Here is a 15,243-nt window from a genome sequence, read left to right on the forward strand (position 1 = left end):
TGATACCACACTGTGATATTCAGAATCAGTCTTTTTCAACTGACATATGCTTTTAGGCATGCCTTAGCTATCATTGAGGTCTTTTAAAAAGGACATAGAGGCTCCAGTCTTTCTTTTTAATTTCTGCTCAGATCACTGTATATTGAAATCATTATTTGCTTCCATGCTCTGTATGTTCAAATGTCAATAGATTAGTAGGTATCCTGGGACCTCTCTGTATGCAAGTAATACATTTTTTTCCCTGCAGGTATGATTTTCTTAAAATAACAATTTTTAAAGTGATGAAAATAATAAATGCTTAGATATACAATTTGGAATATATTAAAGAGAAAATTAAACATAATCCCACCTACCATCTGGAGACACCCATTGCAACAGTTTGATTGCAATTCCTTTAACTCTTTATAGGGTATTTATATTCACCTGAGAAGATTGGGAATTGAGTAAAATGGGGAAGAATTCCAGAAAGAGGAACCTAGAATAAGCATATAAGAAGAAAAACGTATTAAGTAAAACGATAACCTTTTCAAATTCACTTGAAGTTTAGAATGTGTCAATGAAAACAGTTGATCAGCTGGCCGGATTGACTGGGGGCAGAATAAGTGGGGGTTTGGGCAACAAATAAGAGGACGCCAGCCTGTAGAGGAAAGGGTTTAGGGAACGAAGCCACTGCAAACATTCAACTGCATGATGATGAGGTAGTCATAGAATGGGTTGAAGGCATACAAAGATTGGAATCAGTAAGACAAGAAACAGAATGATTACAGTTTCCTGGCACAGAGGTAGTAAGGATTGCCGAAGTGGGAGAGTGATGGAGGAGGGGAGATACAAGAGTGATTTAAGATTAGTGCTGTGTAGGGAGAAGGAAATGATGCCAAGAATTTTAACATGTTGGTTTAGGTAGCAGAAAATGGCAGTGAAGGAAGAAGAATGTTTAGGGCGAGAACATTTAGTTTAGAAATGTGCAGGGGGCTTTGGGCTTGGCAGACGTGGCTGAAATTCCAGCTGCATCCCTGATCAGCTACGTGACATTGAGCACATTGTATACCCTCACCAAGTCTTTCTGAACTCGCTTTCCTCATGTGTCAAAATGAGGGGACAGTACCTGTCCCAAAGAATGGTCCTGAGGAGATTATGATTTAGAATATGTAAGTGTACTAAGTACTTTCCGGTTTGAGGTATAGTGGAAAAATACATAGTCCAGTACATAATTCTCTATTACTGGCATTTTACAAGAGGTCAGAACTGGGTTATAAGCAGTGCAGTGAGCTGTTTCCTGTGAGTAAGGTTGCCAGAAGGGAGGGGTGGGTGGGAGGTTGGGCAAAATGGGTGAAGAGGAGAGGGAGATACAGGCTTCCACTTAATGAATAAGTCATGGGAATAAAAAGCAGAGAGCATAAGGAATACAGTCGATGATACTGTAACAGCGATGTACAGGGGCCGGTGGTGGCTTCACTTGTGGTCAACACAGCCTAGTGTGTAAACTTGTGAAGTCACTAAGTTGTACACCTGAAACTGAGGTAGCACCATGTGTCACCTGTACTCAAAAATAAATATGCATCAATAAATGTGTTACACATCAAAAAATATTTAACTCTGAATCTCTCAACTTTAGTTACTGTAAATGGAGTTAAAGTGAACATCTTTGCATGCATAGCATTTTCTGTTAATTTAACTCCGCACTTACCTCCAATACTTGTTAGAAGACAAAAAACCCCAACATGGCAAATATTTGGTCAGATTTATGGAGTTTCCTTTCCTGAAAAAACTAGCATTTGATTTCCTTACACATTCCAAAATTGTGCGTAGGCTCCGACTGTACTAACTAAATGAGAAGCTAAAATCCTAAAATGTTCATCTTCCAACTTTTTCCAGCCTGTGGTCTGTCTTGGGATCAGCAATAATTGCCTGGACAGCTAAAATGGCTTCATTAATTTTTGTTTGTGTTCTGTGTTCTTTATGCAGTGATGGAAGAAATGCATCTCCTGTGTCAAAATCTAACTGTGCTTTTCTAAACTGAAAAACTACATCTGATATAAACACTCCTAATGTAAAATGCAAATTGCATTAGGGATTTCCGCATAATCATCAGGGCAACAAAACTGAAATTTAGCCGATATTATACCAGCTTCAAAATCAGGAGTATTTACATTTAAATTTATTTTTTTAAGCTGCATTGTCAACATTTTTTTTTATATTCTCACATGCCAAAAATTTGTATTTTTTTAGTACTGTGGCCATATTCACAATTTACGGCTAATCCAGAGGGCCAGCCAATTTCACTTTATTGATTTGGAATCTCAAAAGAAAAGTTAACATCTTGGAGATACTTTTCAACGGTTTTTTTTTTTTTTTTTTTTTTTTTTTTTATTTTTGGGACAGAGAGAGACAGAGCATGAACGGGGGAGGGGCAGAGAGAGAGGGAGACACAGAATTGGAAACAGGCTCCAGGCTCCGAGCCATCAGCCCAGAGCCCGACGCGGGGCTCGAACTCACGGACCGCGAGATCGTGACCTGGCTGAAGTCGGACGCTTAACCGACTACGCCACCCAGGCGCCCCCTGGAGATACTTTTCAAAGAACTTTCCAGTTCTGTTGTAGATACATTTCATATTACCTCTGTTTTCAGTCTTGTGCCTGATATTCTGATCTGTAAGACAAACAGTAACAATTTCTAGTTTCTGTTTCATTTTTGCAGTTGAATCGATCAGGGTTCTGACATACACAAAATGCTTCATGATATATTGTGGCACCTGTATGCTGGCCCATGTCCGTCTCCTCCATATTGTCCCACTTTTTGCTGCCAGAGTCTGTTGACTTGATCTTTAAAACACTTCAGTGGCGTGAGCCAAATCCACCTAATTTTCTGCATCATGTTGTGCTTTGCATGGAGTAGATTCTTGGTAGATAATAGTAGTAATAATAATAATAATAATAATAATATCAAGAAATTGGTACTTTGTAAAACACTTTACTCAGTACTTTATTAATTTCTTCATAAGAACTTTATGACGTTAGTCCTATTCTTTAATGCATTTACTTTATTCACATTGTACATTTGTTATATATTAGTACTAATATTATCTCTGTTCTTTCTGAGAAAACTGAGATTTTAGAGGAGGTACTATGCTTATTCAAGTGTCTGTATCAGTAAGTGGCAGATATAAGAAGGGAGCTAGGGTGTCTGGTTCTGAACCATCTTACTATTTGGCTTATTATTATATGGATTATAATAAATCTACTGTATTGACAGAATGTACATAATAAATGCACTATGCATGTATCATAAATATCAAAAATAAATTATACATGCATATAGACACCATAAATATACTATATATTTTTATTTTTTTTAATGTTTATTTTTTTTGAAAGACAGCATGAGTGGGGGAGGGGCAGAGAGAGAGGGAGACAGGATCCCAAGCAGGCTTCAGGCTCTGAGCTGTCCACACAGAGGCCCATGCGGGGCTCGAACTTACAAACCGTCAGATCATGACCTGAACAGAAGTTGGATGCTTAACTGACTGAGCCACCCAGTTGCCCCCATAAATATACTGTATTAACGGAAAACTAAATTGTCTTCCAACAATCTGCAAAAGGTCGAAACTTCAAATAGAGCTCTATTGCCTGTAGCAAACATTTTCATGCCCAAAAGCTAATCAATAACATAGCTTTGAGGACATTTATAATATTCAGTGTCAATTTTTCAGAATCCATGTCAATTGCTTTATTTTTGAACATTGTTTTAATTAAACACACACATACACAGACTTCACAACATCTTTTGAACTTGGTTTAGTAAAAGTGAGTTCATTTTCATTTGAAATTCCATATTGTCTAGACTTATTAAAACAGACAACAGTTATTATATCATGTGATATTATTAAAACATGAGTATTTGGTGCTATTTTATTAATACACGTACTTCATCAGTTGTTAACTTTCAGAACTTGCAGTAAAGCTGTTCAAAATTTGTCTTTTAGAAAAATCCTAATTGGCTTATTATATACTTCTTGGAGCTTTTATCTAGGTCTGTTTATGTTATCATTGTTCATAGCCTTAGAAATTCTAACTAGGATGTAATTGCTTTGCAGATGGCCTCATCGTTGAAGTGGTCCCTCCATCGATTACAGTAATTTAGGATCTGTCAGAGGGTTACTGAATGAACCCCTCCCTCTTGGAGTATTTATGACCTACCAGGTTAACTGTCCCATTTCTGAGACACCAAATAAGATTATAGACATTTATTTTGTGACAAGTCTGTGATCGTTTGCAGGCACGCTTTGCAATATTTCTTTCCTGAGTTAGAAGACATTTTACTTAGTTATTTTAAAAGATCAGCTTTAAGATTAACAATTAGACAGCAAAATTATTCTAGAAATATATTGAAAACATATTGTATGTGTGTATCAGGATTTGACTATACTCCCTTTTAAAGTCAGCAAACACTTCCCTAATAGATTAACCCAATTAAGATCAATTTGGTTGAAATGATCTATTTACATTGGCAATATTCTCTAAAATTATCTCACTGCATAAGTCCTATGTCCATATAGATTTCAACATATTTTTATGTAAAGTATCTAATATTTTCCAAATTCTGAAAACTCCAAACCTATTAATGTTTTTCAGTGCAATTACTGGATTTTTGATTTGTTACATCATTGAAATCAGTCATATCAAAGGTTTCTTCCTTTTCTAGTCATCTTAGATTTGTATAAGTAGGTATTAGCAGTCTTGTATTATAAACTGCTAATCTTTTCATGAACAGTTCTTAGTTTTGTGGGAAGTCTATAATGGTAACCTGTTTTTTTTTGAGAGAGAGAGAGAATGGGGTGGGGGGAAGAGAGAGAGAATCCCACACAGGCTCTGTGCTGTCAGCATGGAGCTTGATGTGGGGCTGGATTTCACAAATCTTGAGATCATCACCTGAGCCAAAATCAAGAGTCATATGTTTAACTGACTGAGCCACTTGGCGTGCCCCAGTAGTCTGAGACTTTTAAAGTGAGTGTATGTTAGCTACTTCTGCACCACTCTCCCAAGAGGTTTAATGAACACAGGTTTCAGACAAAAATCTGCAACAGATACAGACATTTATTAAACTAACAATTATTAGTAAGCAAACAAAAGATAGCTTACCCAATCTATTCTGTAAAGCTGATGAAATTCCATATTTCTATTCTGTTTAGAATTCTACCTACTATCTTCATTGAAAGATCACTTGAGGGAGACACAACAACATTTTAGAGGAGGAACTCTGCTACCCTGAGGCCAACAAAAATCCTCTGAAATTAATAGCTAAATATAGGACGATTTAAGGATTAAACCTCAAGCACCATCCCTGAGGTGAAAGGGGACAGATTTTGCAAGAGTTATTGATTCTGTTCATGAAAGCACTGGGGGAGACTGCTGTAAAATAGTTTTACCCAATTCACTGTACTTTTGATTTAACCAGTGAAAGCTAGTGTGTAATTTATCTCCTAATGAGGAAGCCATTAGTTTAACCAGTAAAAACATATTTTTGACATGTGGTATGCAAATTGATGAAGTTGCGTTATCAAACAAGATAAGAAAAGGAAAAGCATGTGTAGAAGGACTTTGGACTTTTAATGTGATAAAAACTCTTTGGAGTTTGGATTTTTAAACAGGGCAAATGACTACCCCTAGAATTAAAGTTTAATTAGCATATAGTATTTTGTGTGTGTGACCTTAGAGCTTTTATCTAGGTGTTCAAAATTCCTTTCTCCAAATTCTACATGAGGCTTTAAATTTGATTAAGAACATGTCATGTGTTGTAAAAATAGAATCTTTCTTCAGTGTGAAATATGGTTAGTGCCTTATTTCTATAGGCAGCTCTTTACCTTCCAACTTGCCAATCTTACCATACCAATATCAAGGCACTTTTGTTCTCATTGCTAGAACTCTATGTGGTTCTCGCTTGTTGGTGTCACTGGGTATTCCAAGGAGGCTCTGAGATTGGAGTTAGGAGTGCGAAGTTTTATTGGGCACTAACACCTGTGAAAGGAAAAGGAATGGAAGGAGGAGCGTGGGAGGAGCTATCAGATTGCAGTGCCAATCTGATAGCCCAGTGAGGAGCCTAGAGTAAAGGTGGTCCATGGAGGAGTCTGCTATGTGTAGAAGTAGTGAGGCCCTTGTATCATGACTTCTGCATTGGGTGGGGCCATCCCAAGAAGAATGTGCTGTCATCCCATTGCTTTGCTCAATCATTGACTAAGAACTACTATGAAATTAGTATAATCAGGGCTAGCAATTGAGGCAGATGCTAGCAAAGCTAACAGCTGGAGGCTGTCAGCTAGCCACACTCCTCACTTCTGGGCAGCGAGTCCTTCCTTAAAGAAGGTTCCAAGTGTTGTATCTCTGTCCACAGTGCATGGTTTGATCCTCTTCTCTGTATACCTTTGGGAAGCAGCTTTCTCAGGGCTCTGGTGGGCCTTACTTCCTAAGGGAGAACTTAGAAGAGAGAGGTTAATCCTTTATTACATGGTGTAGTGATGTCTTGTGGGCAGGAAAGGCAATTCTATATTAGTAACAGGTGATTATTCCAATGAGCACGAACCACTGACTCTTTTAGAACAGAAGGGATCAAATGTAGTTAATTTGCCACCAAGTGTTAGGATTCTTCTAGGAATAGTGCCATAGCAGGGGTTCATATTGATTGTGTTGCTAGGAGGTTGGACATTCTGAAGTGGTAGTAGCTAGATCAACCTTGATAAGAAGCAGTCATTGTCATTGGACACATTACCACCATAAACAGGTGGTTTATGTGTTCATTGTGTCACTACTGGGTGGTTGCAGATAAAGGCTGTCTAATATCGAATGGTCAAGACAGTTTGTCTATGAGTGTTTAATGCCTTTTCTGTGATGAGTAGTTTCTGGTTGGCATTAATGTGTAATACAAATATCTTTTGCCTCTGTGCCCATTTTCCATTTGCTTATCGACTTGCCTCTACTCCAGACCTTCTCATTTTCCCATCTTTTTCCTTCCAGGCTCCTGACCAGCTACTGACCTTGTATCTGTGTATATTTCAACCCTATGCTGTCTGATAAGGTAGCCACGAGTCACATAACACTGTTGAGCTCTTGAAATGTGACTGTCCAAAATGACTGTATTCTAAATGCAAAATACAAACCAGATATAGAAAATTTAATGTGAAAAATGTAAAATATCAAGTAATTTAAAAATATTATGTGTTAAATACTAACATGTTAGCTATATTGGGTTAAAGAAATACTTTTTAAACATGGCTACTAGAAAATATAAAAGTATATAGGTGGCTTCTATTTGTAGCTCACATTATGTTTTTATTGGATAATACCACTCCATATAAAGTAGATAACCAGGTTTACCACCCAAAACTTTGCCCTTTGGAGGATTTTCCCCTTGCCACTGTCTTTTAATACCTCTCCTGAATGGGATTGCGATGCAGCTTCTAAAAATTTTTGGTTTTCACCTAATTACCAGGCATATCAATCCGTAATTCACTTTGATCTTCTTCATGGGCCTTTAGTTGATTAGTAGTTCTCATTGTCCATCATTGTGAACTGAGACAGAGAGGCATGGGTGTAGCTGTGATGGGTGATATGAGAGTCTGGACTGCCTGCTCCCGCAGCTTACTTGTGCCCTGTTGGCCTGCCCGTGCTTGGTCCTGGATGTATCATTTCCATGTTATGATGGATTATGCTTGGCCTGCCTGACTTTGTCACTGGGCAAGTCCAAGAGGACCGTTCCAGATGCATGGTCACTTGGTGTCCATATGTTCTAGCATTCCATCATTACCAGGGCCCGGTAGCATGCCAGAGGCTGTTTTTCTACCAGCGTGTAACTCTCCACTGCAGATGTCATGGCCTTGCTCCAAAACCCTAGGAACTTGCTTTGTGATTCTCTCACTAGGGCTTGCCATAAAATCCACACTGATTTTTTTTCCCCCAACGCTGATGCCTCCAGCACCACAGGGTCTGCTGGATAGTCTAAGGGGCAGGGCGCTTTCATTGCAGTCTGGACTTTCTGCAGAGCTCTTTCCTCCTACAGGCCCTATTCAAAGCTAGTGGCCTTCCACAGCACCCATATACGGGCTGGAGCAGGATTTCTAAGTGTGGAATGTGTTGCCTCCAGAACAGAGGACTACCAGACCTTGTGCTTCCTTCTTCATGGCAGGGGGTGCAGGTTGAAACAGTTTTGTCTTTTACTTTGGAAGGGATGTCATAGCACCCCTGACCAGTGGTCCCCTAAAAAGTTATTGAAATGACAGAGGCCTAAGTCTGCAGTTTATTCCTACTATAATCCCTTTACAAGAACACCTTATAGTTTGCATCTTTCATGGTTTATGTTCTCGTATTTAGTTTTAAAAAAAAGAATGAGGAAAAATATGTATCCTTTAACTCAAAGTTAAAATTCTCTGTTGACTGAAAATCATGACTTAGTGTTTGGTCTGTGGTATAAATGCTTTAAAATGTGAAAATATTGATGAATATTGCCTTTGGTGTTGAGAAGCATCAGAGAAAGAAAACTTTTTTCTAGATATTTTTTTAAAATTGTGTAAGACTAGATTTGCCATATATTTCTAAATAAACCTTTATTCTTTTGCTTTTAATAAAATCTAAGTTACCACCTTATTTTCTGAAGGCTTATTCCATGAATTATTAAATGTACTTAGTAATAAATATGCTAAAGCTTTCAGCTGTCTAAGATAATTTTGTTATTTACTATTTTTCTTACATAACCCATTTTTAGTTTTTACCACAAACTTTTAGAAAATAGCAGTAAGAAAATGCCAGTTTTCCTGAAATCCAGCCTAGCCCTAAGAATATATGTATATAAAAGTGCCACAGTTTATGAAAATAGAAAATTCAGTCAATTTGCTTCTGTTGGATCTCATGAAAACACTTTCCCCTGTTGAAGCGTTTGAATAGTGAAGACACTGATTTTCATTTAAAATGTATTTGTATGTACTTTGACTACAACTCACTGCAAAGCCAGAATTTAAACCAGATGTTAATGAATAGGAATAGAGATCACAGGGAGGATATTGCTCAAACCAGAATTTGGTGGCCATTCTTACTTCTTCTATTTGCTAAATAGTTTTTATGACTCCAAGTATGTTGTAATTGCTTAATGTACTTTTTTCAGATGAAGTGATCCAAGGGAAAAGTAATATATGTTTTGAGAACTAAGTGACAATACTGGCCCCATAGTCCTCACTGTTTCAGAGTTGCATTGATTGCATTTTGGGGAGAAATTTTTCAGAGTAAGAACTTTAGATTATATATTTTTATTTAACGATTTGGTTAGTTACTGTTCATATAACTTTGAACAAGATACTTAAACTCTCTGAGCGTCGGTTTATTCATCTAGAACCGTGAAAATTCTGCCTACTTGGCACAATTAAATGTAAGAAAATATGTGAAATCTGGCACAATGTCTGGCACTTTGTATCAACTCAATAAAGTTGATCCCTTTTCTCCTTCCATTTAAGCAAAACAGAAAGTTATTGGCAAAAGAAGTCTTATTTAGATTCATTAGAGAGTGATATTTTTACATTAAAACTTCTATGGTTTAGCAGTTGCATCTTAATTTTGATAGATATTACCGTATATATGTGTATGTGTGTATTTCTGATTTAATAGTAGCATAATGTTATTTTTTTCTAGGCGGTTGGGGCAGGTAAATGAACAAGGAAATCATATAAATATGTTCCTTCTGTAATTGCTTATAAAGGAAGAGTTTCAAAAATGTCTTTGAGCAGGTGAAACATCACTGGAATCTTTGTTGAGATGGAGACTTTCCTTAACTCTTCGCTTCTTCAACAAATGCTAATTGAATACCTCCTGTGTAATAAGTCAAAGACTCAGTGGTGAAATATGGCCCTTGTTGCTCTAATGGAATTTATTTGGCTAATATCTCTCTCACTATTAAGATAACCATAAAGTTAAATGTATAATTGCAACTGTGAAGAGTGCCATTAATGGCAGATGTGTGGTGCTTTGAGTGCATGTAATAGAAGGTTTGACCTAGTTCGAAAGGTGAGGAAAGTGGAGAAGATGATGATTGAGCTGATAAATGAAACTCACTAGTATTTTTGTTTTTAGATAAATAGAGGTGGAAATAGAATTCCAGTAGGGAGTACAGCATGCACCAAGTCCTTAATGTGAGAGTCCATATGACACATAAATGGGAGCTAAAATGTACTTGTGTGGCCAGAATATAGAGAGGAAGAAAAAGAGAATGAAGCCTCAGAAGTAGTCATCCCCCTAGGCAATGCTAGGAATGTTTATCCTTATAAATGCAATAGCAAGCAATTAAAATAATTCAAGCAAATGAGGGACTGAACATGGAGTAGATAGCCATCAAATTATCATTTTTATTTACACTTCCCTCTGGATGGGCTGGTTTATGTAAACCAGCCAGTTGTTTATTTCAGCAGAGCACAGGTGGTTATCAGGTAAGTCAAACTACGTTGATGGGAGTTGGAGGGAAGTGGATAAAAAAAGAGAAGTTGATGGTAACGGAGAGCTATTTAGGGGGTTAAAATGATCAGGTCTGTGGTATGTGGGGAGAGGGAAAGGAATCCAGGATCACTTTTAGGTTTTTGAATGGGAAAACATTCATTTGATGTAGGATTTGTCCTCTTTATTTAAGGGTAGTCTAATGTCTTGAATCATGACTCACCCAATGCAGAAATTTATTAATCACTCTCAAATCACGGGATTTCCTGTGTTGATGATGCATTTGAAATTTTTTTCCAGGTGAATAGATATATATTTAAGTTTATTTATTTATTTTGAGAGAGAGCATGCACCCCAGCAGGGGAGGGGCAGAGAGAGAGGGAGAGAGAGAATCCCAAGTAGTCTTCACATTATCAGCACAGAGCCTGATGCAGCACTCGATGCCATGAACTGTGAGATCCGTGACCTGAGCCAAAGTCGAGTTTGATGCTTAACCAAATGAGCTACACAGGCACCTCTATTTATATATTTTTTATTTTAAATTACTCATTGCCAGGTTCTGTAAGTATCAACCTGTTTAACTTTGGGAGTACTAGATAATTAATACTAAAGCTATTGTTTTTTATATTCTGTACAATTGTGGCTGTTTCAGAATGTGATTGCAAAACGAAAACTGTTTACTGTGAAGTTCACTAAAAAATTAAATGTAATTATAAAAGCAAAATATTTATTGATGGCATCTTCTCTCTTAATCCTAGAAAATTAGCTTTTCTTAAAAAAATTCATTGCAAAAATGTTCATATCATTTCTTGATGATGATATAATTTTGATTTTGAGACCAATGATGATTTTATGATTTTGAGAGATTTTTTTGAAACACGGTCCAAGAGCATTTGCTGTGGTCTCTGTTAACTCAGTACTGCTTTCAAGAAAAAAACCTAAAAGCTGTTCTGGTTAGACAATTAAGTGGTGGCATATGGCATTTTGGAAAGAAAACACCAGGAAGAGTTAAACTTGGATGCAAAGATTTGAGTTGTTGCACATAGACTCAACTAATCAGAATGGCTAGGAAATTAGATATCTTGGTTATTAGATATCTTGGTAATTTTCTGATTAAAGAAAGATTTTTTAAAGCATTTATTGCTGTAAATCTTAAGATATAAAAATCTATTTTTGAGGGGGGGTGCCTGGGTGGCTCAGTTGGTTAAGCGTCCAACTTCGGCTCAGTTCATGATCTCACGGTTCGTGGATTCGAGCCCCACGTTAGCCTCTGTGCTGACAGCTCAGAGCCTGGAGCCTGCTTCAGATTCTGTGTCTCCTTCTCTCTCTCTGCCCCTCCCTTACTCATTTGCTGTCACTCTGTCTCTCAAAACTAAATAAACGTTAAATTTTTTTTTAATCAATTTTTTTTGGCCTTACTGAATAGAGCACAATGACCTTGAACCAAATTTTTCTCAACCGTACCAAATCCAGGATCATTGCTGCAAATTTCAGGTATCATTGTATATTGTGATACTGTGGATGTGGAAGTCATAAATGCTTGATGCAAAACTGCATTGACTTCAGGACATACAGGGGAAGTTATGTGTAAAAAGCCCCCAAACCAAAGCAAAACAAAAAGCCCAATCAGATACCAGCTTATTTTCTTTCTGGATGTCTCTATGACCTAAGTGAGGAGAGAAAAAAATGTGGCAAATTGAAGATTCTGTTTAGTTAAGTGAGACATTCCCCTTTCTTATTTTCCTAGTTGTATTGAGATATAATTGACAGATGACAGTCTGTAAGTTTAAGGTGTACAATGTGATGATATGTGTATCAGTGAGACTTACATCTAATTTTGGAAATGATGAATTTCAATACAGACTATGCAGCACCTCCCAGTAGCTAAAGCATTTGTAATCTCACATGAGTGGTTATTCATTATGTGAATGGCACCAAAGATGTTGCTTTCATATTTTCATTCTTAGATTGGGATTGATCTACAAGTTACAATAATAATTTATTCAATGGACACTAGTTTAGAGCTCACCTTTCAGAATAGTGGAAGATTTCTTTTTGCAAGTTGATGCCACACCCAGCTTAAATACTTCAAATCTTGTCAAATCACATACTTTCCCACCCAGATCTCTGTCTCCCAGAGTGTCTGTACTCAGATCCTTTAAAATGAAACTTCCATGTTGGCTATCATATTGCTTTCATAATGGCTCGAAGGCAATAATAGTTTTCTCTTTTAAACACCTACAGATATTTGAAATCAAAAGCTCACCTTTTCATAGATAGGAATTAGTTCATAGGTTCAAAGCTTCTTAACCCAGCTACATACCTGACCAATATTTATTGAATGCCTACCATATACCAAACATTCTTTTGGATTAGTTATGATCTATTGTGCTTAAATATTACATTTTAATGTTAAACATCTGTTTAATATAATTAATATGCTACATATTTATTAAATAATATAGTATTTAATATATTTCTTTATATTCATACATATCAATTGAATAATAATATGCATATATTAATGAAATGTAGATTAAGTCAATATGGATGGTACTTATATACATTTCTGTAGCAGTAGAAAAATGTCCTTTTGGCTCTTCACTTCAGGACTCATTAATTCCTTTGGCACTATAAAGCACTTTATTCCTATCCCCGTTTCAAATAAAATCATGTCAAGGTTAGAGGTACAGGTTGGAGTTGGAGGTTGGGGGCCAGAAAAGGGAAAGGAAAGATTAGAAGAATTAGGACTATAAATTCTGGGGGAAACCATTTTTGTTCCAGTGGCTTTTTAGCCTCGAGGTTCAATGTAGGAAACAACTCCACATGAGGCAAATTTCCTTTATATGGTACATGGGGGGTTTAAGGTAATTATGGATAATTCTGTCAAATATGAACCAAATCTTTCACTATTTGGACATGGTACATCCCCTCCAATATGCTATAGGATTAACAGAAGTGGTTGATGACACAACATAGATCACTTAGGAATCTTCTAAGTGAACAGAGAACCCTTGCTTCTAAAACTTAGTAGGTGCTCTTGAATGAATTGTAAATTAGCTTTTAAACCCTTCACATACTACATTTTCTAACCCCTTGGTACCAGCAATATATCTGGTACAATCTTGCATTCAAGTATTCCAAAAGAGTAAATAGCTTCCTTTTATTAAAATACCATGGATAGTCCATTTATACGATTTCCCTCCTTAAGGAAAGCTGATTTTTTTCACAGCCAGTTTATGTTCAGGAAATAGGTGAGGAATAAGAAAACAAAAAAAAAATTGTATACCTACTGCCGGAGGCATATATTTTGTTGGCATAAGTTTTTGTACATATAAATGATTGGAGTCCTTTAAAATATTGTGTAATATGTGTATTTATCCTATGTGTTAGTATTTATTATTGGACACTTTTATTACTCTTTAAGATTAAATGTATTAACTTTAAGATAAAATTTCCTAAATTCACCATTTCTTCAAAGTTTTAAAAACTAGCCTTCAAAATTTATAAAATGCATGTACCCATATGTACCTAAGAAACTCTTGAACCAGGGGCACCTGGGTGGCTGAGTCCATTAAACATCCAACTTCGACTCAGGTCATGATCTCATGGTTCATGGGTTCAAGCCCTGCATCAGGCTCTGTGCTGACAGCTCAGAACCTGGAGCCTGCTTCGGATTCTATGTCTCCTTTTCTCTCTGCCCCTTCCCAGCTCAAGCACTGTCTCTCTCTGTCTCTCAAAAATAAATAAATGTTAAAAAAATTAAATTATTGAACCAATATATTTTTAACCATGTGGTGTGAAAGTGTTGCCTTTGGGTGAAACTATTCTTGTCAATTTTGAGGCCACAGAGTAAAATTTATCCTTATTAGCCGATGAAATCAGTTGAAGTTGGAAAACTTAGAGGCTCTAAGCAATCCCGGGTATTACCAGACCCACACCATAAACGTCTGCAAGGGCAGCTACTTCTCCATGATGTTACCATGTGTCACCTTCAAGCAAGATGTGGAATTTGGTTCTTGTTCCTTTGTAGTTTATCAGAAATCGTATGGTGGGTTAGTTTTCTCCAATACAGGTAGTATTCGGGTGTTATGGAGGCTACTGAAGGAGGATGATTCAAGCTGTCCTTGCCTCAGCCTCTTATACTGGTCTACCCTGTGTGTGTTTCCTTCCCTACCCCCTATTGGCTATTCATTCTGGATCCACCTTTCATGAATAGAATAAAGGCAGCACTACTTGTGAGTTCAGTTAAACCTTTCTTTCTCCTTACTGCATCTCCCTCACCGCAGCCCAAACTATGCACACTATATCTATTCAGGTAAACTAGACTATTCTGTAGTAGCAAACGCACACCCACACCTCAGTAGCTTTAAACAACAGAAATTATTTTTCTCTTATGCTACAGGTGCATCATGGGTTGGCTGGAGATTCTGGTCCATATTATTCTCACTTGGATTCCAGGCTGAGAGGACAGCACTGTCTGGAAGCTCACCAGTTTCTCTGGCAGAGGAAAGCAAGAGCATGGTGAGTAAGGTGCTAGGTGTTTTGTTCGGTTTTGTTTTTCTTTTACTCGACAGCAGATTGGCCTTTGTTGCTTTTCATTTGCTCAAGTAAGTCAAGTGGTCACACAGAACTACAGGGGAGCAGAAAATTGCAATCCTGTCATGTTTCTGGAGGGAGAACCATAGATGTTTGGCGAGCAGCACTGATAGCTACCTCAATCCCCCTTTACCCTCCCAATACCCCATGTGGAAGTATATGTATGTAATAAAGGGTTTGA

General features: G+C 37.1%; 1 long non-coding RNA gene across 4 annotated transcripts in view; it reads left to right on the forward strand.

The window, feature by feature from the left end:
• Positions 1-15,243, forward strand: part of LOC132680791 (uncharacterized) — a 490,013-nt gene that overhangs the window by 50,996 nt on the left and 423,774 nt on the right. For 3 of the 4 annotated variants that reach the window (XR_013555042.2, XR_013555044.1, XR_013555045.1), the window contains exon 2: positions 14,869-14,987. This is a non-coding gene — a long non-coding RNA (uncharacterized LOC132680791). Of the gene's footprint in view, positions 1-10,106; positions 10,166-14,868; positions 14,988-15,243 lie in introns of all 4 variants that reach the window. The other variant, XR_013555043.2, reaches the window with a different exon arrangement.

The sequence above is a fragment of the Panthera onca genome, chromosome A1 (assembly GCF_046562875.1).
Source record: "Panthera onca isolate mPanOnc1 chromosome A1, mPanOnc1 haplotype 2, whole genome shotgun sequence".
In the NCBI taxonomy this organism is placed as follows: Eukaryota; Metazoa; Chordata; class Mammalia; order Carnivora; family Felidae; genus Panthera; species Panthera onca.